At 46.0% G+C, this 26,092-nt stretch overlaps 1 protein-coding gene and 1 long non-coding RNA gene across 8 annotated transcripts in view; both read right to left on the bottom strand.

Moving 5' to 3' along the window:
• Rgs6 (regulator of G protein signaling 6) overlaps positions 1 to 26,092 on the bottom strand; it is a 536,490-nt gene that overhangs the window by 218,584 nt on the left and 291,814 nt on the right. The window lies entirely within an intron of this gene.
• On the bottom strand, positions 11,027 to 13,173 carry LOC119089001. Of its 2 annotated transcripts, XR_005092772.1 has the most exons (3): positions 12,579 to 13,173; positions 11,999 to 12,148; positions 11,027 to 11,066 (listed from the first exon to the last, which is right to left on the bottom strand). It is a non-coding gene; the product is annotated as an uncharacterized LOC119089001 (long non-coding RNA). The 2 variants fall into 2 exon arrangements; XR_005092771.1 differs by lacking the exon at positions 11,027 to 11,066 and having other exon boundaries at positions 11,914 to 12,148.

The raw sequence follows: 26,092 nt of genomic DNA, 5'->3' as shown, positions 1-26,092 counted from the left end.
TTGTAACAGAGAAATGACAACTACCCAGAACAGAGCACATGTGAAATATAGCTCCTTTGATACTGGGCATTGAGAGATTAATGATACGCTATTTGCTTTCTCTCTCTTCTCACACCCCGGTCACTCCCATGAGAACGAGGCCATGGGCTCTGTCTTCATTCTTATATCCCTGGTACAGAGAATAATGCCTGACATACAGCGGATGCCCACTGCATTTGTTGAGTGAGTCCATTAGTCGATAAGGTTTTTACATTCTGTGAGATAAAATCATTGTTGCCATTTCCCAGGTATTCAGTTTGAAGTTGTGTATCTCAGCTGTACAACCTGGTCCATATGAGACTTGACTCCCAGACATACAACCTTTGAACCATAACCTTGAGAGACTCAGGACCAGTCAGCCCCACGTAGGATTTCATGCATGCCACCTCAGTTCTGAAATACGTCTTGTTAGTAGCTTTTTCCCTCCAATCCCTGCTCTTCTGACAGCCTACTCATTTACTATTGTTATGCTTCAATGTTTAGTCCAAATTTATCAGTTGCCTCCAGCAACATAGGAAGGATAAGAGCCATTACTTTTTTTGGAGGAAAAATATATTAATAATGAAATAGTATTAATGTTCAGTGGCCTGGGGAGCTGGACAGGTGGGAAGAGTGCTTGTTGTATAAGTACAAGGACCTGAGGCTGACTCTACAGCACCCGTGTAAAAGCTGGATGGGGCAGCATGCATTGATCATCCCAGGGCTGGACACAGTGGGTGGAGATGGGTGGGTCGTGGGGACTTGCTAACCAGCTAGTCTACACCACACAGAGAACTCTGTGCTCAGTGAGAGACCTTGTCTCAAACAAGAAGGCAGAGGCTAGAGAGGCGGTTCAGTAGTTAAGAGCACTTGCTGCCCTTGCAGAGGACCCAGGTTCAATTCCCAGCACCCACATGGCGGCTCACAACTATGTGTAACTCCAGCTGCAGGAGATCTAATATCCTCTTCTAGCCTCTGAAGACATCAGGCACCCTATTGGTGGCCAGACAAACATGTAGGCAAAACACCCATACACATAAAATAATTTAAAAAAGCAGAGAGGAGGTTGGGGAAGACCTCCCAATTATCAACCTCTAGTCTCTTACTAATGCCCAAGAGAGCAAGCCACACACACACACACACACACACACACACACACACACACACACACACAGCACACATTTATGGATGTGCATGCCCCCACCACCACACACTAAAGAAAAAAAATACACAAATGTCTTTAGTGTTTAGTAGAGGGTAGAAGGGACAAGGCTGATGTCACACCCCTTCAAATAATGTACAATATTTTCAACTTTTCAATCGCTTTTACTGGCAGTGAACATGGTGTCCTCTAATGATAGAAGCACCAAGTCTGAAACAGCCATGCCTACGTTCCACGGTTGGTCTCTTGCCCTGGAGTCTGGTCTGACTTCTCACCTTCAGCCTCCTACACATGCCTTGCATCCCAGGTGAATCCGCTCTGACTCATGTTGTCCCCATTCCCCTCTTTCTCCTGCACAGACGTACTCCGTACCCAGTCAGAGGCATCACGGGTGACCTCCTCGCTCCTCCTTTCTCGTTCACATGGGACTCAACTCCCCATCACTCTACCACTCTTGCATATCTACATCAGCATCTTTTCTCGTCAACAATGGTTGGCTCTTTACAGATCTGTTTCAAAGCCATGGACTGCTCATTCAAGTACAAGTAATGGCCCCCATCTCTCCCAACCTTAGACATAATTCCCCTTTAGAGACTGGTGACTTATAAAATGTCAACTTGGGGGGAACTCAATTGCATTGCCCAGAATTCCTTGCCTCCCCATTTTACATCTGCTAAGGACTAAATGTCTGTGGCCCTTCAACATTCTTATGTTGGAACGAAGCACCCAGTAGGACAGCTGTTGGAGACAGGGTCTTTCACAGGCTCCGTGAGTGGAGCCCCAAGGCAGCGGAACTAGGGCCTTTAGAGCAGACAGCAGAGGTTTGTTCTCTGCACACTGTGCAGGAAGTTGGCTGCTGAGAAGTAAGAAAGGGAGTCCTCCCCCTCCTTTGAACCCTGCTGGACCTTGTCCGTGTACTTTCTCAGCTTCCAGAAATGTGTGGAAAATAAAATCCTCATCTGTAAACCATCCCATGAGCGTCATTTTGCTGTGGCATCCTGAGCAGACTGTTCACAGCTACCCACCCTTCCTGACTGTCTGAACACCAGACTCCAGCACTAAACACAATCATAACAGCCCACAGAGACTGCACGCGGCTGCCGCAATGGTGCAAGGTGGAATTCCTGTCATAATGGCCTGAGCAGCAGGACCCTGTCTTAAAATATCTGAATGACACTCAAACATTTGAGGTGCACATTTTTTATGTTAAAATCAACACCATCATGGAGCCCGCATGAGCCTACACTAGGCTGTCTGCATACATATTACAGTTGTGTAGCTTGGTGTTCTTGTGGGACTCCTAACAGTGGGTGTTGGGGTGTCCTGACTCTTTTGCCTGCTCTTGGGACCTGTTTCCTCCTACTGGGTTGTCTCATCCAGCCTTGATATGAGGGTTTGCGCCTAGTTTTTTGTTTGTTTGGTTTTTTTTGTTTTGTTTTGTTTGTTTGTTTTTTTCTTTCTTTCTGAGACAGGGTTCTCTGTATAGCTTTAGATCCTTCTCTGGAACTCACTCTGTAGACCAGGCTGGCCTTGAACTCACAGAGATCCACCTGCCTCTGTTTCCTGGGTGCTGGGATTAAAGGCGTGCGCCACCATCTCCCGGCTCGTGCCTTGTGTCTTGTTGTAACTTGTTATGTGTGCTTGGTTGATAGCCCTGAGAGACCTCTTCTTTTCTGAAGAGAAATGAGGGAGGAGTGAACCAGGAGGTTTGGGGGTGGGATGGGGTGGGGTGGGGACTGGGGAGAGTGGAGAAAGGGGAACTGCAGTCAGGACGTAGTGCAAGAGAGAAGAGAAAACAATCCAACACCCACCACTTTTCAGTGTAGCCTCACCCTCTGGCCAATATTCTCGGCACCAGGAAAAGAAAGGCCTCAGCTGCTCTGTAAATTACTTCAGCCCTGCTGGGAAGAGCCTGCATGTGGCACTGCTCCGACACCTCACTGACTGTGACCTCGTGAGCACCCAGAGAAGTTGCCCACTCACTTCACCATCCATGTATTAATGGAACACCTCTGAGGCCCCAGGACCACTCCAGGCACTTAGGTTACAGCAGAGCACAAGACAGACACTCATTTCCCTGACTTCGTATAGTTTGTATTCTACTAGAGGTAGACAGGCAAAATCCTGTGGAAACCAAATATTTAACTTTTATTCTAGGTCAGCATTTACCAATTCTTTGCTTATTATTCCTCTCCCAATAGGGCTTTTGAGGTACCTTTTTGCCCCAACAATCTCCAAATAAAAACTGGTTTAGATGCAAAATAAGATCTTTTTAAAAATCACTCTCACCGTGGAGCCAGTGTTTGCTCTTTCGAGGAACAGAGGACTTAGGAGTAAAAGGTGATTTCTGAGGACAGTCAATCAACGACGAGCTCCCATGCTATGGTCTAGAACAGTGGTTTTCAACCTGTGGCTTGTGACCCCCAAAGACCAACAGGAAACAGATATTTACGCTACAATTCACAACAGTAGCAAAGTTACAGTTATGAGGTAATGAAAATAATATCATGCCGGGTGGTAGTGGCGCATATCTTTAATCCCAGCACTCGGGAGGCAGAGCCAGCCGGATCTCTGTGAGTTTGAGGCCAGCCTAGACTACCAAGTGAGTTCCAGGAAAGGTGCAAAGCTACGCAGAGAAACCCTGTCTCAAAAAAAAAAAAAAAAAAAAAAAAAAAAAAAAAAAAGAAAAAGAAAAGAAAAGAAAAGAAAATAATATCATGTTTGAGGGTCACCACAATGTGAGGAACTGGAATTAAAGGGTCGCAGCATCAGGAAAGTAGAGAACTATTGGTCTAAAATTTCAGCACAATGCTAGTCTCCATGTAGCATCTCACAGGGCTACTCAAGGTGTCTGCAGATATGGAGGTGCTGAGGAAAAACTCACTTCTTAGCTCATGTTGTCAGAATTAGGCTCCCTGTAGCTGTAGTGCTGAGGCTTGCTGGATGTCCATCGAAGCCAGGGTCATGCAGGCTGCCCATCTCCCTTGACAGGCAGTCTCTCCCATCTTCAGATCCCCAACAGTACATCAACCAGTCTTCACACTTCTGACCTGATGTCCTCACTTGCTTTTAACCTGAGAACATGTTCTGCTTTTAAAGGGCCATATGATTAGGTCAGACCCATGCAAACAACATTCCTGGCATTAAACTAGTGCCATGCAGCATACCTAACTACAGAAGCAAAGTTAATTATACCCGTGGGTGGAACCAGAGATCATGCATAGCATGTGTGTCCATAGAGCCACTACCCGGAGCCCTTATAAAACTCCAGGTAATTGATTTCATTTAGATGGATATCTTCACTTTTCTTCTACCTTTATTTTGGGCAAAAATATTCATGTTCTCATTCACTATTAGATCACACAGTATGGTGTTGCCACAACGCTAAACTTCTTTATTCTTTAAATTTTTAATTGCTGTGTCATTTGGTTTCAAAATTAAGATGTTTTCCTTAAAAGGAATTTTTAAAAAAATATCAGAACAGTAAAATAGCAAGCTTATCTTTCAAAGATAACAATCGCACAAGACAAGTGAGCATTTTTGTCGGTTATAATATGAAAGTGAATCCCATGGTTGAAGTGAGCTGCTGGAACTGAGAATATCAAGTTGCATATTTTGGAGCCAGGGTGGTGGACCTTTCCTCTGATGCGTTAGGGTAAGTTTTCTGTAGTTGTTAACCTGCACCATGGTTAATCTTGAGGAAGAAAACAGGCTAAGCTGTATGGGCTTCCCACTGCTGCCTGAACACGATCATGAACTTAGTGACTTAAAGAAACACAAGTTTATTGTTTTGCTGGAGGTACGACGTCTGGAGTGGCGGCCGAGGCCGAGTGCCCTCTGGAGTTCCTGGAAGGGACCGATGCTTTGCTTTTTGCAGCTCTCCAGGCTGCCTGTGATGCTCAGTTTCAGCCCCACCTCATTCCAATCACAGCTTTCCTCATTCCAGCTCCTTTGCTGGCTCTGGCTCCCCTCCCACTGCTTAGGGATTACTTTGGGTCAACTATAGCATAGTTTAGGATAATATTTCTATGCAAGCTAACATACGCCGTCTTTATTTTTTTTTTTCTTTAAACACATAAAGTAACATAAGCTCTGGACATTCGGTCCTGGTCATTGGGGGGCGTTATGCCAACTATTGCATAAGCCTTGGAAAGCCTGAAGGAAAGAATATATTTTGTATTGTTCTGTGGCCTGTGAGTTCACTCTCAAAGGAATGGGAGCACTGGAGTGGGGCGGGGGTGGGGGGGTGGGTAGGGGTGGGGTGGGGAGGGGAGATAGCTGTCACTTGCTCACCCAGGGCTGATGCTGGAGTCTCTCCTAATGCATTGTTGTGGGTCACTGCTGGGTTACAGCGAGAAGACAAAAGCCTCATGCAGCCATGTCCAGGGGACGACACAGGAAGAAAAGACCCTTCACTGAGATCTCTAGGGATGATCTAGACCAGAGGTTCTCAGCCTTCCTAACTCTGTGACCCTTTAAGACAGCTCCTCACATTGTGGTGACCCCCCAATCATAAAATTATTTCCATTGCTATTTCATCACTGTAATTCTGCTACTGTTATGAACCGTATCATAAATGCCCGATATGCAGAATATCTGATATGCAACCCCTGTGGGGGGTTGCAAACCACAGGTTGAGAACCGCTCCCTAGGCAGAGCCAATAGCATAAACTTGCCTAGCAGTCATGAGCACCGTTTGGTGGTAAGACGCCTGGCTGTTGAGTGTCATTCTACACAGCAGAGAGGGTGATGTCTGTCCCCTTGCAGCTAGCAAAGGTCTGTGTGCCTTCACGTCTACTTCTATGAGGGCATAGCAGGGCCAAGGACGTCTTTCTGCACCTGCCTTCGGCGACAGCCTTGGAAAACGGAGGCAGCCCCATGTCGCTACCATCATCAGTGGTTTCAGATCAGTTCATGGGACTCAAAGCTGTGACATTTCCTAGATGTCCTTTAGGCCCCCTCTGGGTGACAAAGGTTGCCTTGGGAGATCGCACTGGAGGTGATAGAAGGCATTAAGTGAAACCAATGCCGTCTTAAGGCAGGGGTGTTTATTGGCTGCTGGTGCCCATATTTCCTCTCATCTTTTATTACTTTCCAACTTAATAGGGCCCCTTGCACCCTCCCACAGCCCCTGGCTGCAGGTAGCACAGTGGTGTTCATTTCCTGTGTATACACACCACTTGCTGGGCTCGCTGTCTATGCTCATGCTGGGCTAGCTGTTGACCCAATTTAATGCCTGGCTGGAACTTTTTCGCTCGGTCGTGATTAAAGGGGAAGGAGGAAGGAAGAGAGAGGTGATTCAGTGATGTGAATATGTAAAATTCTTTGATGAAAGGAAGAAAGGGAGCGGCGGCAGAGGCTGTCTAATGATCCATGGACTTAGGATTTCATTTTAGGCTTCGGATTCTGACCCATGATGTTGCAGTTGCTGGAAGCCTGGAGGCTCATGTTCAATTATTTGTGACCACATATATCTCGGAGTCAATTTTTCTTAAAGCTACATTTTACCTCCAGAACCATAGTTAAATGTCTTATTCAACCAAATTCCCTGACCCTACTCTTTTGGAGGAGCACTCCACAATTTGGGAGGCAAACAGACTAAGGTAGACAATATGTTTGCCATCACTGGGGGAGGTGGACTGGACCTGGGAGAGAGTGAAAAGGGAAAGGATGTAGACTGAGCTCTGTGTCACATTAGCATGTTGCACATTATCCCAGCATTGGATGCAGGAACAACGGTACATGTTCACAGGGCAGCCTTTCTGGTGCTCAGTTCATTCCCTAGAGGTTATCACTGTAAAGGGCTTGAAGATTGCCTTGTCTACCACTGTCATTTTAAGAAGGAGGAAATAGAGGCCCAGAGCTGCTCAACAACACATCCAATCAACAGTTTGGCAAACACATCACAACACAATCACAAAATTGTTCACAGAAAAAAAAAAAAAGAATGAAAATCCATGTGTCTAGATGCCAGACAACTGGTCCTTCCATGTAGCACACTGTCCTGCTGGGCCATGTGATGGTAGCTGGAGCCCAAAATGGAGAATTCAGGTCACTCTTGGCTGAAGGCAGGTAAGCTTAGTCTCTTTGGGGCCTAGAGGTGTTTCTCTCCAGCACTGATCATATTTATTACCAGTAGTGATTTTAAAGACTGGGTGTGAGAGTGTACAGTAGGATATGGTAGGAATGTTGTCTTCCTCCTCCCCTACCCCTGAACCAGCCAGTGTGACACCAGGGAGTTTACTCAGTTAGGTCACATGGCAAGAGGAAAGTCGGGCCGCTAATGGCTGTCCTTACAAGATGGAGACTAGCTGGGAGAATACTCAACTCGGCCCAAGGATATCATAGGAGTCTACAGATAGATGAAGAAAGTGTGTGTGTGTCAGGGGCAGGGGTCCAAATGTCAGAATGATGCCACGTAAGGAGGACTCTGCTTCCTGGAGCTGGCTTTGAAGAGGGGAGGGACAAGGAGTCAACGAAAGATGACAACTTCAAGAAGTGGAAAACAATTCTCCCTGGAGCCTTCAGAAGGGTGCACAGCCTATCAGCATCTTGATTTTAGCCCCGTGACACCTGTGTCCGATTTTCTACCCTCCAGAACTGAAAGAGAACAGAGTCGGACTGTAATAAATCACCACGATGTCTCTCAGTGCTCAGGACAGAACCCTTGTGCATGCTAAGCCCCTGCTCTGTCACTGAGCCCCACTTCCCAGCCCAAAGTGTGGGCATTTGCCACAGAGACCAGAGAAGACAGAAGCATAGGTCGCAATACCCCTCTCAGGCCAACTGGCTGCAGTTGAAAACACATCTCCTCCCTAGAAACTATGGCCCCTTTCTTTCATTGGCTCATTTTCTTATTGACCAGGTTTGAACCTGGTCATATCTAGAGTATGTGCTGCATAGGGACAGCAATGTCTCACTGTCTCCTGCTCCCCCATTTTAACATACTATTATACCATCACCAATGTCCCTCTAGCACCCCAAAACCTAGAAGAGAAACATGGGCTTCCCAACCTCAACCCAGTAATCAGCACAACACTCAGTGTTCATAGGTGACACGTAAGTCTCCAGAGGACTGACATGCATTGCTGAAGGGAACACCCTGCCTCCTGTGCTTCCCACAAAAATATGTGCACAGAACACACACAAAAGGAAATCCAGTCTGCCAGGTGTGGTGGCAAAATCCTTTAATCTCAGGATTAGGGAGACCGAGGCATGTGACCTCTGTGAGTTTGAGGCAAGCCTGAACCAGTTCCAGGTCAGCCAAAGCTACATAGTGAGACCCTGTCTGGAAGGCAGGAAGAAAGAAGGAAGTAAAGAAAGGAAGGGAGGAAAGGAGGGAGGGAGGGGAAAGAGAAAGAAATCAATTCTTCCTAATCAGTTAATTAATTCAGTGGTTCTCTACCTTTCTAAAGCTGCAATTCTTTAATACAGTTCCTCATGCTGTTGTGACCCCAACCATAAAATTATTTTGTTACTACTGCGTAAGTATAATTTTGCTTCTGTTTTGAATTGTAATGTAAACATCTGACATGCAGGATATTTGATATGTGACCCCTGCAGGGAGTCATGACCCACAGGTTGAGAGCTGCTGAATTAATTTGTACATGCATGGGGGGGGGAGAGAGAGAGAGAGAGAGAGAGAGAGAGAGAGAGAGAGAGAGAGAGAGAGAGAAGAGAGAAGAGAGAAGAAGAAGAGAGAAGAAGAAGAGAGAGAGAGAGAGAGAGAGAGAGAAGAGAGAGAGAAGAGAAGAGAAGAAGAAGAGAAGGAAGGGAAGAGAAGGAAGGAAGGGAAGGAAGAGAAGGAAGGGAAGGAGGGAAGAGAAGAGAAGAGAAGAGAAGAGAAGAGAGAAACAAACAAGTAGGGTGGTGCCTACCTGTAATCCAAGCACTTAGGGATATCGCTCAATGAAAAAGTGCTTGCCCAGTATACATACTCTGGGTCTGACCCTTAGTGCCACACTAAATAAACAAATGAAGAAACAAGCAAATAAATATGAGGGTTTTTTTTTTTTTGGTAGCAGGGTAGCTTGGGGTTAGGGTTAGCCACACAGAAGACAGCGAATTGGGGGCTTTGAGGCATGCTAACATTTCTAATGACTTCTCTCCAGCTGCCCAACAACACATGAAGATGTATTCTAAGGCCTGGTTGACAGACAGCATTGGAAATGCAAACTGTTACTGCTCCAGTGGACCAGCTTGTCACAGCAGCGTCATTTCTCTTTCTCGGAAAGCCTGGCTCAAGATCTGCCCCCCAAACTGCTTTTGTTTAAGACCCAACCATGGCCACCGAGCAAGCCAAAATGTGTAGTCACTGTGCGTGTCTGGCTGCATGTTAATTGTTGCGGTGTCCTCGGGTGACATTTGCAAGGCTGGACAGCTGACAATGAGCAGTGTGCAGCGGAGTCTCTGCCAGTTGTCCTGTCTCCCAGCCGCTTGCGTCGGCAGTTCCTGGGACGATGCCATTTCATTTTCCCTCTTTATTTGTCCCTCTGCCCTGGAGGACTCCATTTGTCCTGGATGTCACCCAGATTCACTCCTTTCTGTGGACCAATATCCTGTGCAGGTGCCTCATTTTTAGGTGATGGCTGAAGACCAGGAATTTTGCACATAAGCTGAAACTTGGCAGACAGGAGCATTTGAAATGCAAAGATGAGCCATGGGCATGAGAGAGACCCTGATCTAAATTGTCCCCATCTGTCAAGGTTCCCTCTCTGAGTCCCTCCCTGAGGAAACCCCTCTGGATTTCTGCCAGTGGTCTCCTTGCACAGCACCTAACTTGAAACTTTTATGGACTATGTCACATGCTATGTGGAATTCTAGCTTTTTGTTTTCCACCTTCTTAAAAAGTAGAAGCTTTCACGGGGCAGGGGACAATCACACACTCCTATGGCTTTTCATTCTCCAGTGTCCTACAGAATAGTTTGAGGGACCAGGCGTGTATTTGGATATTATATTGTACGTCACCAAGACAAAGTGTGTGTGTGTGTACATGTGTGTATGCATGTGTGTCTCTCTGTGTGTGAATATGTGTATATGTCTGTCTGTGTGTCTGTGTATCTGTGTGTATGCATCTCCCCTAACCCTCAATGTGTGTACATGTGTGTCTGTGTGCCTGTGTGTATATGTCTGTGTATTTGCATGTCTTTCTCTCTGTGTGTATACATCTGTGTGTGTGTGTGTGTGTGTGTGTGTGCGCGCCTGTCTGTCACGCATCTATGTGTATGGGTCTCCCCTGACCCTCTCCCTCTGTGTATATGTGTATGTATATGTATATGTGTCTGTGTATGCAACTCCCTCCACTCCCCCCTTGCATGTGCATGTGTGTATGTGTCTGTATATGTGTTTATGTGTATACTAATTGTGTGTGTGTGTGTGTGTGTGTGTGTGTGTGTGTGTGAATGTAGGAAGAGAGAGACAGAGAAGTGTGGTGGTATTGTGTTCCCCAAAATATTGTGCACACTAATAAACTTATCTGGGGTCAGAGACAGAACAGCCACTAGATACAGAGGCTAGAAAATGGTGGCACTCACACCTTTAATCCTAGCATTCCAGAGGTAGGAATCCCTCTGGATCTCTGTGAGTTCAAGGCCACATTGGAAACGGCCAGGCATGGTGACACACGCCTTTAATCCCAGAAAGAGAGCCTTTAATCCCAGGGAGTGATGGTAAAAGGCAGAAAGGTATATAAGGCATGAGGACCAGGAACTAGAAGCATTTAGCTGGTTAAGCTTTCAGGCTTCTAGCAGCACAGTTCAGCTGAGAGCCATTGGGATGAGGACACAGAGGCTTCCAGTCTGAGGCAACAAGACCAGCTGAGAAGTTGGCCAGGTGAGGTTAGCTGTGGCTTGTTCTGTTTCTCTGATCTTCTAGTTCACTCCAATACCTGGTTCAGGTTTGATTTTATTAATAAGAACTTTTTAAGATTCCTGCTACAGAGAAGGAAAAGTATTAGTTCTTATTTTCTCTATCAAATTAAGAATATGCACTAGGAAGAAAATATTCTATCATACTATAAAATCTTACTAAAACAATGTACATTTTACAAAGCTCTCATACTTAAAGGCAAATCAACCAATCATTACTAAAAGAGGTATCTACTTTTGAGACGGGGAGTTCCATGTATTCCAAACTGGCCTGAAAGCCAATATATAGCTGAGGATGACCTTGAATTCTTTACTCTCCTCCTTCTACCTCCCCAGTGCTGGTATTATAGATATATTCCAAACCACAACTGGTTTATACAGTGCACAGGACTGAACTCAGGGTTTCCCATATGCTAGACAAGGGCTCTCCTAACTGAGCTACATTCCAGGCCCCCCAAATGTGATGATTAGTACATTAAACCAGATCGGATCTGAGTTTCCTTCCATTGAAAATGGTAAGGAGCAAGAAGAATGTTGTTGTTAAAGGTCCCTCAGGATAAAAAGCATTCTAAAATCAAAATAATTAAATGTGTTTCCACTTTCCTAATGCCTTACCCTATATGGGGCTGTGGTTTTAGGACATGGAATGGAATTTTCTTTTTCAGTTTTCTTTCATTTCATGTATATTTAACAATAGTGCTCTTGACATTTAATCAAGCCAAGTTGGTCCCAGCCTTAGGCATACATCTTAATTTTGATCCCCTCACTTAAGATGCCTTTTGAACTTGGAACCTCACACCAATCCACGGAATGCTAAGACTTCCCACATAACTCCATTATTTCCTGGTAGCCTGTGACACCGGCCTGTGTATTTTAAACTTAGACAACAGAAGCATTTATTGATCAGAATGACAATAGTTAGAGTCAGCACACACAGCCAGGAGTGTAGTACCTTCTGATGTAGGCAATGTGACTACGCTCCTCCAACTACTTTACCAAACAACAGACTTCAGGCTGAGGGAGACCTCCGACTTCAGTACACTTTATCTTTAGTTGGGCCGACAAAGCATATTGGCAACCAGCTGAGTTCAGTGCATTGGACCTTGGACAATAGGGGAAGAAACCAAGAGACTGGAACTTCGTTCTGATCTGCAGAGAGCTTAAGCCCTCGATAAACATTCAAAAGGAGGCGACACAAACTGAACAGCAGGTCGTTTTATTTAACTCGATGGACCAAATGATAGAGTTTCTCTCACGTGGAGAGAAAGCAACATTGCCTACCAACTTCCATTTTCAGAGGTAGAAAAGCTAAGGCCATGAGGGATGGCATCTGCAGCCCAGAGGTACAGATCTGGGAAAGTCAACCTCTAGGATTTTGGATCATGAAACTAGTCTTGGTCATCATGAAATATCAATGCCTCAGTGGATTTCAGAAACCAGAAGCCACCCCCTCCCTCTCTTATACATGCATTCTTTCGTGATTTCCTATAATGAGCTAAACTTTCTATTTGTATGACCATGAGAAAACTCACCAGAGGATCCGAGAAGAGAAGAGGGGCTTGGATGCCCAGCCCTGAGACTGACTTCATGCACTCACCCATTAAAGTTTACTGGGCATTCACTATGGGCTGGGTCCTATGAGAGGCACCAGGGCACCCGGTAACACAGACAGCAGCCACAGCCCTCGGGGAGCTTACATTCTAATAGAGGAAGCACACGATAAGCAAACAGGAAGACCATGAGTAGTCCCGTGGAGAAGAAAGAGAGCAGGGACAGAGAACGATGAGTGTCAGGTGCTAGGACACTGCAAGTGGAATAGAATGGAAAGGCTGGTCTCCCTGGGAAGACTTGAAGGAGGTGAGGGAGCCAGTCATGCAGTTTCCCAGGACAAGAGTGTTCGAGCAGAGAAGACCCAGAGAGCAAAAGGGCTCTAGCTGTAAAGAGACGTCCATGAAGCTGAAGAGGACAAAGCAAAGTGAATGGATGGTGGGGATTAAGGTAGAGAGACACTTCAGGTTAGGGGACAGACTGAAGCCCATTGTGGACTCCCACTAGTGTTCGGGGTGAAATCAGATCCCCAGTGGACAGACGCTGGTCACGACTATGATTTGGCTTATCTTCTGGATCACAACTCAACTTCCAGAAGGAAAGGGCACCGGAGGGAGAAAAGGAGGAAAGATGTCACAGACAGTCAGGGAGATTGGTGGCAGCGGCTTGGGACAGGGTGGGGATGGGAGAGGTGATAAATTCAGAGCATATTTTTAAAAAGAAGCCGACAGATGACTTACTGCAGGGTTAAAAGTAGGACTCAAGGGAAACATAAGTGAAACGGAGTCGTATGAGGCAGGAGCATGAGGGACCTGGCATTGCCGGTTACTGAACTGGAGGAGGATGAAGCAGGGTGTGGGACCAGGTCTAAGGACCATCTGTGCATCCATCCACCTGCTACTCTACTTAGTAATGTTGTCTGGCTCTCTAGGCTTGTGGGACTCTTGTTAGACTGGCCGAGAGGATGTGTCAGGTGATCCATTTCCTGGTGTCAAGTTACATAACACAAAAATTAGAATAGGCTACTGCAGATTGATAATCTATATATATTAAAAAAAATATTTCTCCTCATTCTGGGGTTGAAAAAAATCCAATATCAAGGTGCTGGCATCTCATGAGAGCCCTTCTAAGTGTGGCACCCTCTGGCAGAAGACAGGGGTGTCAGTACCAGGGGAAGGGGGAGAGTCCCAATTATTCCTTTAAATAACACATTCCTGCAAGTACACCATTAATTTGCTCGCTCCGCCCTCAGCCTGACCCCTCTTATTCAGCCCCACTGTCCAATACTGCACATGGGTGGTTGGGCTCCTAACACATGAACATTGAGTGGGAAACGCATGAAGTAGCTATTAAAATTCTCCCAGGGCAGCATTCTACCCTGGATGTTCCACCTTTCTAACCCCTCTCCTCACCACAGAATATGTCTAAGATGGGCTGGTGAAGTTCTGAAAAGTCCGTTGCCAGTGACTGGTGAATGAAATCCTGTTTCAGGGGAGAATGACCAAGCGGCACCTTGGTAGACAGGTTCTCAGCACATCCTGCAGCCTCCTTCTGGTGCTCGGGACTGGACCGTGGGCAGCTCATTCCCCTCAGGTGGAGGGAGACGCCAGGCAGGAGAGAAAGTTCATTGCTTATCAGACTTAGTGTTGAGCTTTTAAAAGATAACTGCTATGGAATTTAAAAGAAAAAAAATTTGAAGACTAATACAGAAGAGAAAAACAGGAGAGCAGAAACCTCTATATACCACACTATGGGGAAAAGCTTACATGTGGGGACCAGATTATCATTTTTAAGACACGAGAGTATCTCCTAAGTTGGAAAAGTGACTCAGTGCCACCAAGCCCAGCTACCTGAGTTTGGTCACCAGGACCCACATGATGGAAGGAGAGAACTGACTCCTGCAGGCTGTCCTCTGATGTCCACATGGGCCATGGCACAACCCCACCCCTACCCACAAACAATGTAAATAAATAGATCAGTTCCCGAGGGCTCCAGTGATGCTCCAGGAAGATGAACTTGCCTAGAACAAGAACTGGATCCAGGGTGGAAACTCGAGCTGGCACCAGAGCGGGCTGCTTTGCATTGCGCGGGATTCCAGACTCATGGACTGTAAGACAAAGCTGTCAGTGGGCAGAGGACTTAGAAGACGGTAGGGTGATTGTGGGCTGTGCAGAAGGGAGGGGAGAAATGACAGGTAAATCTGTTCCTTCCAATGTGATTTCTAAGGGGGTACGTGTGTGTGCATGAGAGTGTGGGGACATGTGATGCCTCATCAGTGTCCCTGGAACTACAAGGACAGACTATTCACGTGCTGTTTTGGGGGGTAGAAATTAATTGAGTATTGAGACAAAAAATAGTTCTTAGTCTGCTATTTAAAGTCATTAAAATACAGTGAGCCAGAGGGAGGGAGTCAACTGCGAGGAATACTCGAACAACTAAAATCTTCCATTCTTCTCCCAGTTCAATAATTGGTTTCTTCTCTGATTTTTTTTTTTTTTTTTTTTTTTTTTTTTTTTTTTTTTTTTTTTTTTGGTGAGCCACATTCTCCATGGAGTTGAGCTGATGCCGTGTTGACTGGCAATGCTTTTGATGGTTTTTACCTTTCCCCAGTCACATTGGTATCTGTGTCATTCATCTCTATTACTATAACAAATACCTGAGATAATTAAGTTATAAAAAGAAAAGGTTGTGAAAGCTCACAGTTTTAGGTGCTCTATGATCAGGCAGACCCCTTGCTCTTAGACATCTGGTAGGGATGCTAGACGGCAAGCGCAGTGAGTCTGTGGTGAACTGAAACTGCTCACCCTGTAGCTGAGAAACGAAGAGTAAAAAGGGAGAGCCAAAATCCCACAATTCCCTTTGAAATTATGTACCCAATGTACTAAAGACCTCCCACCAGAGTCTACTCCTTAATGTTTCCACTACATCCCAACAGTGTTAATGTGGGGACCAAGGTCTCAACATAACAGCCCTTGGGGGGACATTCTACACCCAAGCTATAGCAGCATCCAATCAGAAGCTCTGCTTTCTGTTTTCCTTGCTAGACCCTTGAACCTCAAGTCTAGCTTTGAAAAAAATGCAATTGACCTTAGGGAGGCCCCATTAAAATAAATGTTAGTGGCGTGTCAAGAGTGAGATGGCAAACATTTTGGGCTTTGCCGGCCAGACTATCTCTGTCACTACCTCTTCCCCTTGTCTTTGTGTCATAAAAATGGCCACAATAACATGTAAGCAACTGAACAAGGCTGTGTTCCAATCAGAGTTCATTTGTAGGAAGGGAAATTTGAATTTCATATGTGTGTGTGTGTGTGTGTGTGTGTGTGTGTGTGTGTGTGTGTATGTGTGTGTGTGTTTCAGGAGACACTCTTCTTTTGATATTCCCTCACTTATTTTGAAATGTAGAAATCACATTCAGCTCAGGGTACAAACATGGGAGGTACTAAGATATGCAGGTTATAGTGTTCTGGCCCTGAGATAAATGGACTTGCTTCTGCTAGATAGAAACTGCTTTGTCTTAGCCTTGACTCAGTTGACTCCTGGGCAGAAAGAGTAGCATCTCATGTTCCCTGTGCCTTACCATAACCTGCCATGCCTTGGAATAAACCTCATACGTTGTTACTAACTTAGTTCGGAGTCCAAGGCTGTGATCATCAAGGGCTCTTCAAATTGCTCTCCAAAGCCATGATACCTCTTTCAAGAAAGGGACCATTTTCCTTTTGATTTATGTTTCTTGATACCTGTCCCAAAGACCAAAACTATCTGAGGCATTCTAGCTGTGGAGAATTGGAACACAAAACTAAGAATGCTACCCCATATTTTCTGATGCTACAGCAGGGCACCCAACACTGGGTAATTGACAAATAACAGAGGTGATTCTTCCTTGTTCTGGAGGCTGGCACATTCAGGAGCTTAGGTCCAGCTTCTGGCACACTTTTCTCATTACATCACATGGTGGGAAGCATCAAATAGCAAGGAAATGCCCACTGTTGAGTCCACAGAGGTTTCCTGGTGAGAGCTGAGCTTGCTTTACCCAGCAGGGTTGCATCAGGGGATGGATTGACCACATGCATGATTACCAGGTGTTTGGAAGGGTCTGCATTTGGCTGTGCTGGGGGAGGTCTTTTGTTCCACCCCTTGGCATTTCTATAAACAGCCCTTTAGAAGAGACAGATGGGGCTGGTGGGTTTTAACCCAGGCCTTCCCAAGGCTATCCTGTGTTTCTATCTGTCTCTCTCCTCTATATTTTTTTTAATCTAAATATTTCTCACTTCTCCCTGCTCAAGAGTACCCTGGGGAAAAAAATGGGGGCGAGATCCCCCACAGCCCACCCAAGTCAAAGAGTTTACTGTTCCAATGAGGTCGCTCCCATGACACTGACTCTTGCAATAATGGCGTTGGCCAACTCACGAGTGCAGAGTCCTCAGGTCAATCCAGTCTTAAAGGCCCCACTTCTTAACGTTGTCCCGATGGCGACCTAATTTCAGTAGGAGTTTTTAGGGGACACTCCAACCTTAGCCAGAGACAAGTGAGGCAAGCGCTGGATCAACAGTGGCAGTGAATCCTGCTGTGTTGTGTGTGCACTGAGAGGTAAACCTAAGGCTCTCTCCTCTTACAACCAGGACTTCTTGGCAGACTGCAGAAGTGACATTAGGCCCACATCTGTGAGACCAGCACCTTCTACTTCTTTTCTCTGGAAATCCCCAGTCTTAGGGAAGCTGGTAGCACAGAGAAGCCTGACCCCTCTGAAGCCACCACGTGTGAGCATTCCCATGGATAGTTCTACTTGAGTATGCCTTCTGAACTCCCCCCCCCCAAAGTGCCAAGCACATGACCCAGGACATCCTGAAGCCTCCATCAGCCCCAACTGCCAACTGAAACCACTGCATGGTCTCAACCGATGCCACAAGAGGGAAAAAAAAAAAGACCCAGCTGAATCTCACAGGAATTCCTGGTCACAAAGCTGTAAGATATGATAAGCGAAAACATTTATTTTAAGTTACTAAGTTTTGCGGGTAGATTGTAATGCGGCACAGATAAACAGAATAGGAAATAGAAAAGAGAGCTGTTCCTCCTGTCCAGATGGCGTGGCTGACGTTCAGAGAGATATCAAAAGTGCCAGTCAGAGGTAGAGTAGCTGTAAAAAGCTGAAAAGAAAGAGCCTGATGCTGGACAGAACCAGGAACCTGAGGCTGGATGGAACGCAAAGGCAAGCCTTGTCTAGACCAGCTAGAGGGACGTGAAGACGGCTAGGAATGGACCGGGCTAGGAAGGTGCTAGTGTGAGAGGCAAGGGTGGGCAAGGAGAAAAGGGGAAATGACTCCCAACAAGAAAAACTACCGGAGTGATGCAGCACAGGCCAGTGTCTCTTAGTGAAGCTCTCTGTAGCTTCTGGTGGTCACAGCAGGCTGCCATGGGGTGCACTGGGAAGAGGGTGGTCATAAGCCCTACCTGGAAACTCTCTCCTAGTGGAATGAAATCAAATGACCTGTCGTGTGGCAACACACACACAGAGAACTCTACAACCTGACTGTAGCTTCCCAAGGGATGTTCTCTGCCCTGGAGCACACTGAACATTCCCTGGCTGAGGATTTCCCCAGGCCTAAGGCAGATCTAGGTGGCAGGATTCCCCAGGAAGTGGAAAGAAAGACAGACATGGGTCTCAACAGACTTGGGCAGGAAATGCCACCCTGCTGATGGTGTTTGGCTTGCAGGTTTACATACCTTATTCATGTAAGAGCAGGGAGTCCTGCCCCAACATCCCTAACTAGCCACATGCACTAAGCAGTACTGAGTCAATCCTTAAGTGTTTTCCTCTGAAGATTTTTCATATGCACTTAGCTGACCTGAAGTCTTCACACTGAGCATCTGCAAAGTAAATTCCCACAATTCTGATAACATGGTCCCATTCTCCCATACCCATAGCAGCTTACATGGGATCCTCTGGATACACAGGATAATCTTTTAAGCCCCTCCTTCAGCACCCCCCAGCAGACTTCAGGCAGAGGTAGGTACCTGTCATCCAACCTGGACAGTTGGCAAGCATCAGAATGTAGCATTGACAAACTATTGAAAACATGATTTGTTGAAGTCCATCAAAGACTCTGCAGTTGACAGATGGGATAACCCGACATGGCTGTGATGGTTGACAGGAAACTAGTTGACATAAGCTGGCAGGGATATTAGCAAAACAAGAATTGACTCTGCCCTCTGACTTTCCTGGGGAGAGACCAAGCACGGGAAATTTGAACGAATCTTCAACTTGAGGATTCCAAGTGGGAAATCAAGTCACTTTTGGATGTTAGAGTTATTTTCATGTCTGTAAGTGTATCCTCATTTTTGTGTAGCGAGAAGGCTTGGAAAGTCCCTTTGTGGAAACCCCAGAGAGTTGCTAAAAACAGAGATTTAGACCTGAGTGACAGACTGAACCAATTTTAATACCCCCCCCACCGTGTGTGTGTGTGTGTGTGTGTGTGTGTGTGTGTGTGTGTGTGTGTGTAGTATATGTATGTGTGTTCTATAGCTATATTTGTATAGTATATGTGCAAGGCAAGTGCAAGGCCAACTTTTCATAGCTATCTACTATTGTGGACCTGTTTGCATTCTTAACACTGGAAAGTGCTGCTGAGTCCTTTAAGTTCAAATGTTTCTCAGGTTCTACATTTTGTGGAGAGCTGTCAGAGGCACCAATATTTCAACAGGCACATTCTTGAGCACTCATTATATACAAATAAATACACACTCAGTCCTTTTTTATAATTTTGAACAGCAGAGTCCTGGAAACAAGCCTTTCTCACAACTCATTTGTGGAAAACAAGAGCTGAAGGAATGTGAGCCTACCACGGCCCTTCTTTATCTCAAATAGTGTTAATACTCAAATGCAACATGGCAGGATTGTTAATGAGATGGAGTCCTGGCTGTCACCCTAGACTCCTCAGGGATATCAGTATAAAAAACATACTCAGTACAGTACAGCTTCTCTAAAATGGAAACTCAGTTCCAGGACATCCTTGAACCAGGACTTCCAGTTGGAGGATCTGGTACCCACAACTACATGAGATAACTATAACTAGGGGTCTGGTCCATTTGGGTTTGCTATAACGAGATGCTGGGGACTGGGAGCAGCTGATCAACAATCGACTTTTATTTCATACAGTTCTGGTCAAGTTCAAGTGTAAGGGTAAGGTGCGTGTAACCTGGAATCTGGCCCACTGTACTCTGCAGAGGGTCATTGTTTCTGTGTCCACACGTGCTGGAAGGGTCTCTAAAGCCTGTCTGACAGGGTCCTGGACCGTTCTGCCAGCCAACCTCTGTGACTCAACCTCCTCCCAAAGGCCCCAAGTAGCACTGTCTTAGAAGTTAGGATTTTGAGAGACATAGATGCTCAGACCCCAGCAGAGAAGCTTCAAGGCTGGAAGACTGGAGGAGTCCGAGGCCAAAAGTGTCAGTCTCCAGGGGTGGTGAGGTTGCTTATCTGAAGAGTCCACAGAGCAACCCTCACAGAAGCCAGTGTGACACCATTTGATGTTCACCAAGTTTTAGTGACATTTATAGAACCTCTGAGTATTCAATAAAATGGATAAATCTAAACCTGTTCCTGGCAATTAAACAAATAACTAAGAACAAATACACAGACTCAGAAATCAAGAGGGAGAGATTACAGACAGACCACACCAACAGCTCTGCCTGGAAAGCTGGTCTCCTAATGCCTCGGGTTGCAACTTGTAATCCTTAGGGTAGGGCCTGGGTCCAGGGAGCTGTTTATCCCCACTCCAGTCAGGGCAATCAAAGCTGACTCAGGAGAGAGAAGGTTGTGAATGCTGACACCAGGTCAGATCAGAGCTGCTCCAGTTCAACACCACCACAGGAAGGGTTTATGGGGGTGACAGGGACCAGATGTCAGAGCTCCCTGGGCCCAGCTGTGGCCAATGTAGCTAGCTGACCCTTGACTATCCACCACTCAACTCAAAGCATCTGCCCTTGTCTCCTACTGTGTGACCTCCAGTGGGGAGAAGACCCACGGCCTTTGCCTTTATGCCTCATGTCTTCCATTCATGCTCTCCAGGTGCTCTGGTTCCTCCAAAGGTCAACAGCAAAAATGGCATCCGTGGATTGGTGGCTGGATATCTTTTTATTCCAGCTCGCAGTTCTCCCCTTGGATGCCATGCTTTGAGATGGTCTGTATGTCAAATTGCTCTGATTGGTCAATAAATAAAACACTGATTGGTCAGTGGCTAGGCAGGAAGTATAGGCAGGACTAACAGAGAGGAGAAAAGAATGAACAGGAAGGCGGAAGGAGTCACTGCCAGCTGCCACCAGGACAAGCAGCATGTGAAGACGCCGGTAAGCCACGAGCCACATGGCAAGGTATAGATTTATAGAAATGGATTAATTTAAGACATAAGAACAGTTAGCAAGAAGCCTGCCACGGCCATACAGTTTGTAACCAATATAAGTCTCTGTGTTTACTTGGTTGGGTCTGAGCGGCTGTGGGACTGGTGAGTGACAGAGATTTGTCCTGACCGTGGGCAAAGCAGGAAAACTCTAGTTACAATGCCAAGGTTGTCTGTGCTAGGGAACTAGTGCCATACTTGAATCTCCATTGGGTACATTTTTAGGTTTGACTGGCTTTTGTGACCTCTACCCTACACACACACACACACACACACACCTTCTATATTAGCATATACTTCCCAGTCCTAATTGTCAGGTTCACTTCATCCCGAACAGGAACAGGTATTTGTTTGTCTGGGCAGGACCCAACAATAATTGCTCCAAATATGCCCTTCTTTATGTTCCACAGTCCAATGAGAATATGCACGTCTCTGCCAAACGGTGAAAGCTGGGTTGGCTGACTGCTGCACACCTTATTTGTCTCCCTTTCCCGAATTCACTTAGCCGCTTGATATCTATGGAATTCTTCACATTGGGAGCAGGCACCTGGCTCCACACCTACACACCCCCAAACCCCCTCTGTACTCATTTCTGAGGGGGCCTGGTGGACATCCATCAGGGTGGTGAGGTGCTGTTTCCTGTTGTTGCCATAACTCAGATCACTAGGTCAGAGTCCTTCATTCCTGATGCAGGGCGGTGGCGGGGAGGGGGAGAGCATCCTCCTTCTAATCCTCACAGTCGGGAGGAGAAATGTCCCAGCATGCCAGAGGTGACTGCTGAATCTCCAGTCATCTCCAGTGTGGGCTGGATCTGTAATGGAGTGCCAGTCACCAGACCACCTTTCACCCTTCCATTGAGTATACTCATGTCCATGTCTAAACATTTTTTAAGGATTTGTTTGTTTATTTATTTATTTGTGTGTGTGTGTGTGTGTGTGTGTGTGTGTGTGTGTGTGTGTGTGTGTGTCTGGAGTTACAGGCAGTTGTGAGCTGCTTGATGTGGGTGCTGGGAACCCAACCTGGGCCTCTTCGAGAATAATAAGCACTCTTAACTTGGGAAAGCATCTCTCCAGCCCCTGACGACACCAGGGAACTGGCAGCCATGTTTAGTTTGGGGGTCTCTATTTCTTCTTGCAATCAGGAGAGCCCTAGTCAACATCCTCATTTCAAGTTGTATTTCTAGAAAATTAGCAGCTTGGTGTTAAAAACATCTCACTGCAGTGTAGAAGCCAGAAACAAACCTTGACAAAAATACCAACTGTAAGAAGCCTGGCATATAATTTTCATCCTTGGGAGGGTGAGGCAGGAGGATTGTGAGGTCAAGGTATGGGGCAATAAAGCGAGTAACAGGTTCTCTTGGACTATATAGTGAGAACCTATCTTAAAAAAAAAAAAAGGCTAAAGTGAAATCAAACTCTCCAATACCACAGACTCCACGAAAACAGTAACGATTCCAATTACACACTGTAACATGAAAATCATTCTGTATGCATTTAGTGAGAGATACATATGTCACATTTTTTGCTATGGTATCATTTTTTTCTGATTAAAATAGTCAGCTATGTGAAACCTTAAAGGGAATATTAAGATTTTCACTTGACTAAAGAGACGTTAGAATGGATGCGCTGTGCAGCCCCTTACTGGGGGACTGTTTGGGAAGACAGATACGCATGCCTGCCAAGGCTGTTAACTCAGCTACCTGACACTCCTGCTCACTAAGCATTATTCCCAATGGTGACCCGATTTCACAGTACTATTAGCAGCAACCAAAATCTACACTTCTCATACTAGGGTGTTGTACCGTATGTCAGCATGCTCCCTCACGTTCTCCAAATCAACCCTCTTGGGGAATATCAGGCTTATAAAATGTTTGCTGAACCCGCCATAAGGGGTTTTAGCTAGGATTCATTATATCAGATGCCAAATTGCCTAGCGGGATAAACAGTGCAGGAAGTAAGGCAGTAGGGAATGGGGGGGACTGTGGCAAACCTGAAACCACATGCCACACTAGAAAGAACCCACACAAATGGCTACTCAATGCCAATGTTGACTGACTATCTGCTTTTTAAAGGAGATTTAAGGATTCAGTTATTGTGAAATCTGATTTCTGAAATATATTTAATCAAAAATTTTTCGATATCAAGCCAAAACAAAATCAAACAAACCGCCCACATATGCTGGCATGTGTGGTTGCCAGTTTGCAATCTCTAGACACAGCAGGCATTGTTGGCTGCGCGACACACAGTCTGGTCTCTGCAGACCTTGAGTCTTTCAGCCGAGGTACTGAGAGCAGAACGTTTCGCCATCTCCCCCTGTTCCTGGTTCGGAGCTGACCTCACCGACACCGTTTAAGGAGTCCGTCCCTCTGGCCGCTAGGAAGGACAGAAGCAAAGTGGGGGCCTGCCCACTCCCAGCAAACAGGCAGGTCTGCACAAAGGTGCGACCTCATGGTCTCACGTGACACCGCCACCCCCACCTTTGCCTGTCTCCCCTTAATGTATGTCACCGTGATGTCGTTTATACAAACACATAGGTCTCCTTTAAGTCCCCCATGACACAACGCTGAGGAGAAGTGACTTTTTAGCCATCTCTGGGAAAGAGGCCTTCTCAGTGCTATTTAATGAATGAATAAACCCAGGCTCCACAAGGCTAACCTGATAGTGAATAAGTGTGAAGACCCAGCCTATCTCTTCCGGTTTCACATCCAGAGCTCCTTGGATATTAATAAAAAGAACTTGGGAGCTGGATTTGTAATCCCAGCCCTGGGGAGGTGGACATGGGAAGATCCCCAGTGCTTTCTCGTCGGCCCACTTAGCCTATGCAGAGAACTCCAGACCAATGAGAGCCCCTGTCTCAAAACACAAGGTGGTTAGCTCCTCAGGCACAAGACATGGGGCTGACCTCTGGCCTTTCACGTCCACAAATGTACATCCACATGCACACACACACACACACACACACATAAACAAAACAAAGCAAAAATGCCATGCATGCATATAGAAGAAACGTGAAACTCAGTTACCGCTCCCACTTGCTCCTCTGGACACTGAGGGAGGTGTTTCTCAAAGCCCTGAATCAGCCCCTGAATTTTAAAGTGGCTTGGTTCCCTAGAACAAAATATAATCACCCAGTAGGTGACACCCCTTAGAGAGTACAGAGAAGGACATTCCTTTCTGAAGACCTTAAAGTCTGGCATTCTTCTAACAATGAATTAACTGCCTGGTCTTTGAATTGGCACCCCGGCTTGAGAACTGGGCCAGGGAATCTGATGGGATACACTATATGGGACCTGATTTAATTGTGCCTGGTGAAGACGGCGTGGGGTGTCTTGGAGCGTGTCTGAAGAGAGCTACCTCACTGTACCAGAGTCTCTCAAATCAGGCCTTAGGGTGGCCTTGTGAGGGAGAGAGAGCACAAAGAAATTCTTTGAATTTTTCTGTAATCAAATCTCCGGAGAGCTCTAAAATGAATCAGCTGTGTACAAAGCCGCTGTTTGCCTCAAATTGAATTATGGTGCTGTTCCAACGTATTTGGATTAAATTATAACCGTATAAGAGCACAAGATGTTCCCAGGTCTTAAGGAATTTGTTGTTCTGACTCAGTAGTGTCCTTATTCTTCATTTCTTTCCCCATAAATAATGTTGAAGGTGCAGGGTTTCAAGCCGGCTTAAGTGGCAGAAGCTCCCCATTTCCCAAGCTCTCCTCCTAGCTGCAGGGCCCTGTGCTGGGTGACACAGAGGGTGTGGGCTGGTTATGGGTCTGTTGGCCTTTGACCAGAGTCATGACGAAGGCCATTCTCTCATCTCCCATGTTAAAGACTCAGCCTTCAAGACTCCTCAGCTATTGCCTGATTCCTGAGCTATCAGTGGGATCCAAATGTGTAGGGGAAAATGCTATGAAATAGTTTTGAAGAATCTAAGTGTCTCATAGAACTCTGCTCAACGCTTGTCAGGACACACGGTCAATCTAGCAAATGTCTCGATGGTCATCTACTTGGGCCATCACAACTTCAGCAGAACAAAACAAAGACACAGTGCCAGCTAATTCTGCTTTCCAGGGCAACTTTGAACATTACTGAAGATGAAAGAATTTTAAGAGGAATTCTGAGCACTCCTCTGAGAGGCGCTGACCATCTGATGGCATGTTTGAGGGTGTGTACATACCCTTCAGAGGTCCCGGATAGGTCTTGATCCAAGCCCCACACCATTAGGTGAACAATTACCTGTAGTCACTAGTTACACAAATGAAATTCTAAAACTGAACAAGCAAAGTGCTGTGCTGTTCACCAAGCACAGGGGTTACTCTGATCATTTAAAATGTAAAACTTTTAATATATACCAAAAGAACTTGAATGTTGCCAAAATCACTCTTACCAAACATAGCAGATCTTTAATGATGGAATTATGGTGGTTATATGACTCCTGGCATTTTGGTATCTTATCTTAGCAATTGTGTGTGTGTGTGTGTGTGTGTGTGTGTGTGTGTGTGTGTGTGTGTGTATGCACATGTAGGGGGGTTGTTTTGACCCTAATTTCAGAAACCAATCAGGTTCTCTTCTTGAGTAATCAGCTAACTCTATACTCCCAACCTCTTTTCTTTAACCAGTCTGGACCACTGTGGACCTACTGTGATTGCCCTATGGCCAGCCATCAGATATTCTGTTCAAGCTGGCTAGCTGTAAACCTGCCCAGTATCCTTTCCTTCTGATAAAGATGCTTGATCCTCTTCCCCTCTTCTCTCTCTCTCTTTCTCTCTCTCTCTCTCTCTCTCTCTCTCTCTCTCTCTCTCTCTCTCTCTCTCTCTCCCCCCCCCACCTTTCTCCCTCTCTACCCATGCCAGATCTTCCCCTGAGTGGCCTTGTATAGGCAGCTGTCTTCTCTCTAAGGAGCTTAGGGCTTGGATAAATATCTCCCAAAGGCCCTCCCATGACACTGCTGGGAGGAGGTAGAACCTAGTAGGAAGTCCTCAAGTCATTGTAGACATGAACTGGAAGGGGATACTAAGGACCCAGCTTTTCTTCTTGTCTTTCTGTCCAGGACATGGGGTGAAACAGTTTTACTGCACATTCCCACAATGATGTATTGCTTTACCATAAGCCCCAAAGCATC

The sequence above is a fragment of the Peromyscus leucopus genome, chromosome 14 (genome assembly GCF_004664715.2).
Source record: "Peromyscus leucopus breed LL Stock chromosome 14, UCI_PerLeu_2.1, whole genome shotgun sequence".
NCBI lineage: Eukaryota > Metazoa > Chordata > Mammalia > Rodentia > Cricetidae > Peromyscus > Peromyscus leucopus.
This window is presented reverse-complemented; position numbering and strand designations above follow the sequence as displayed.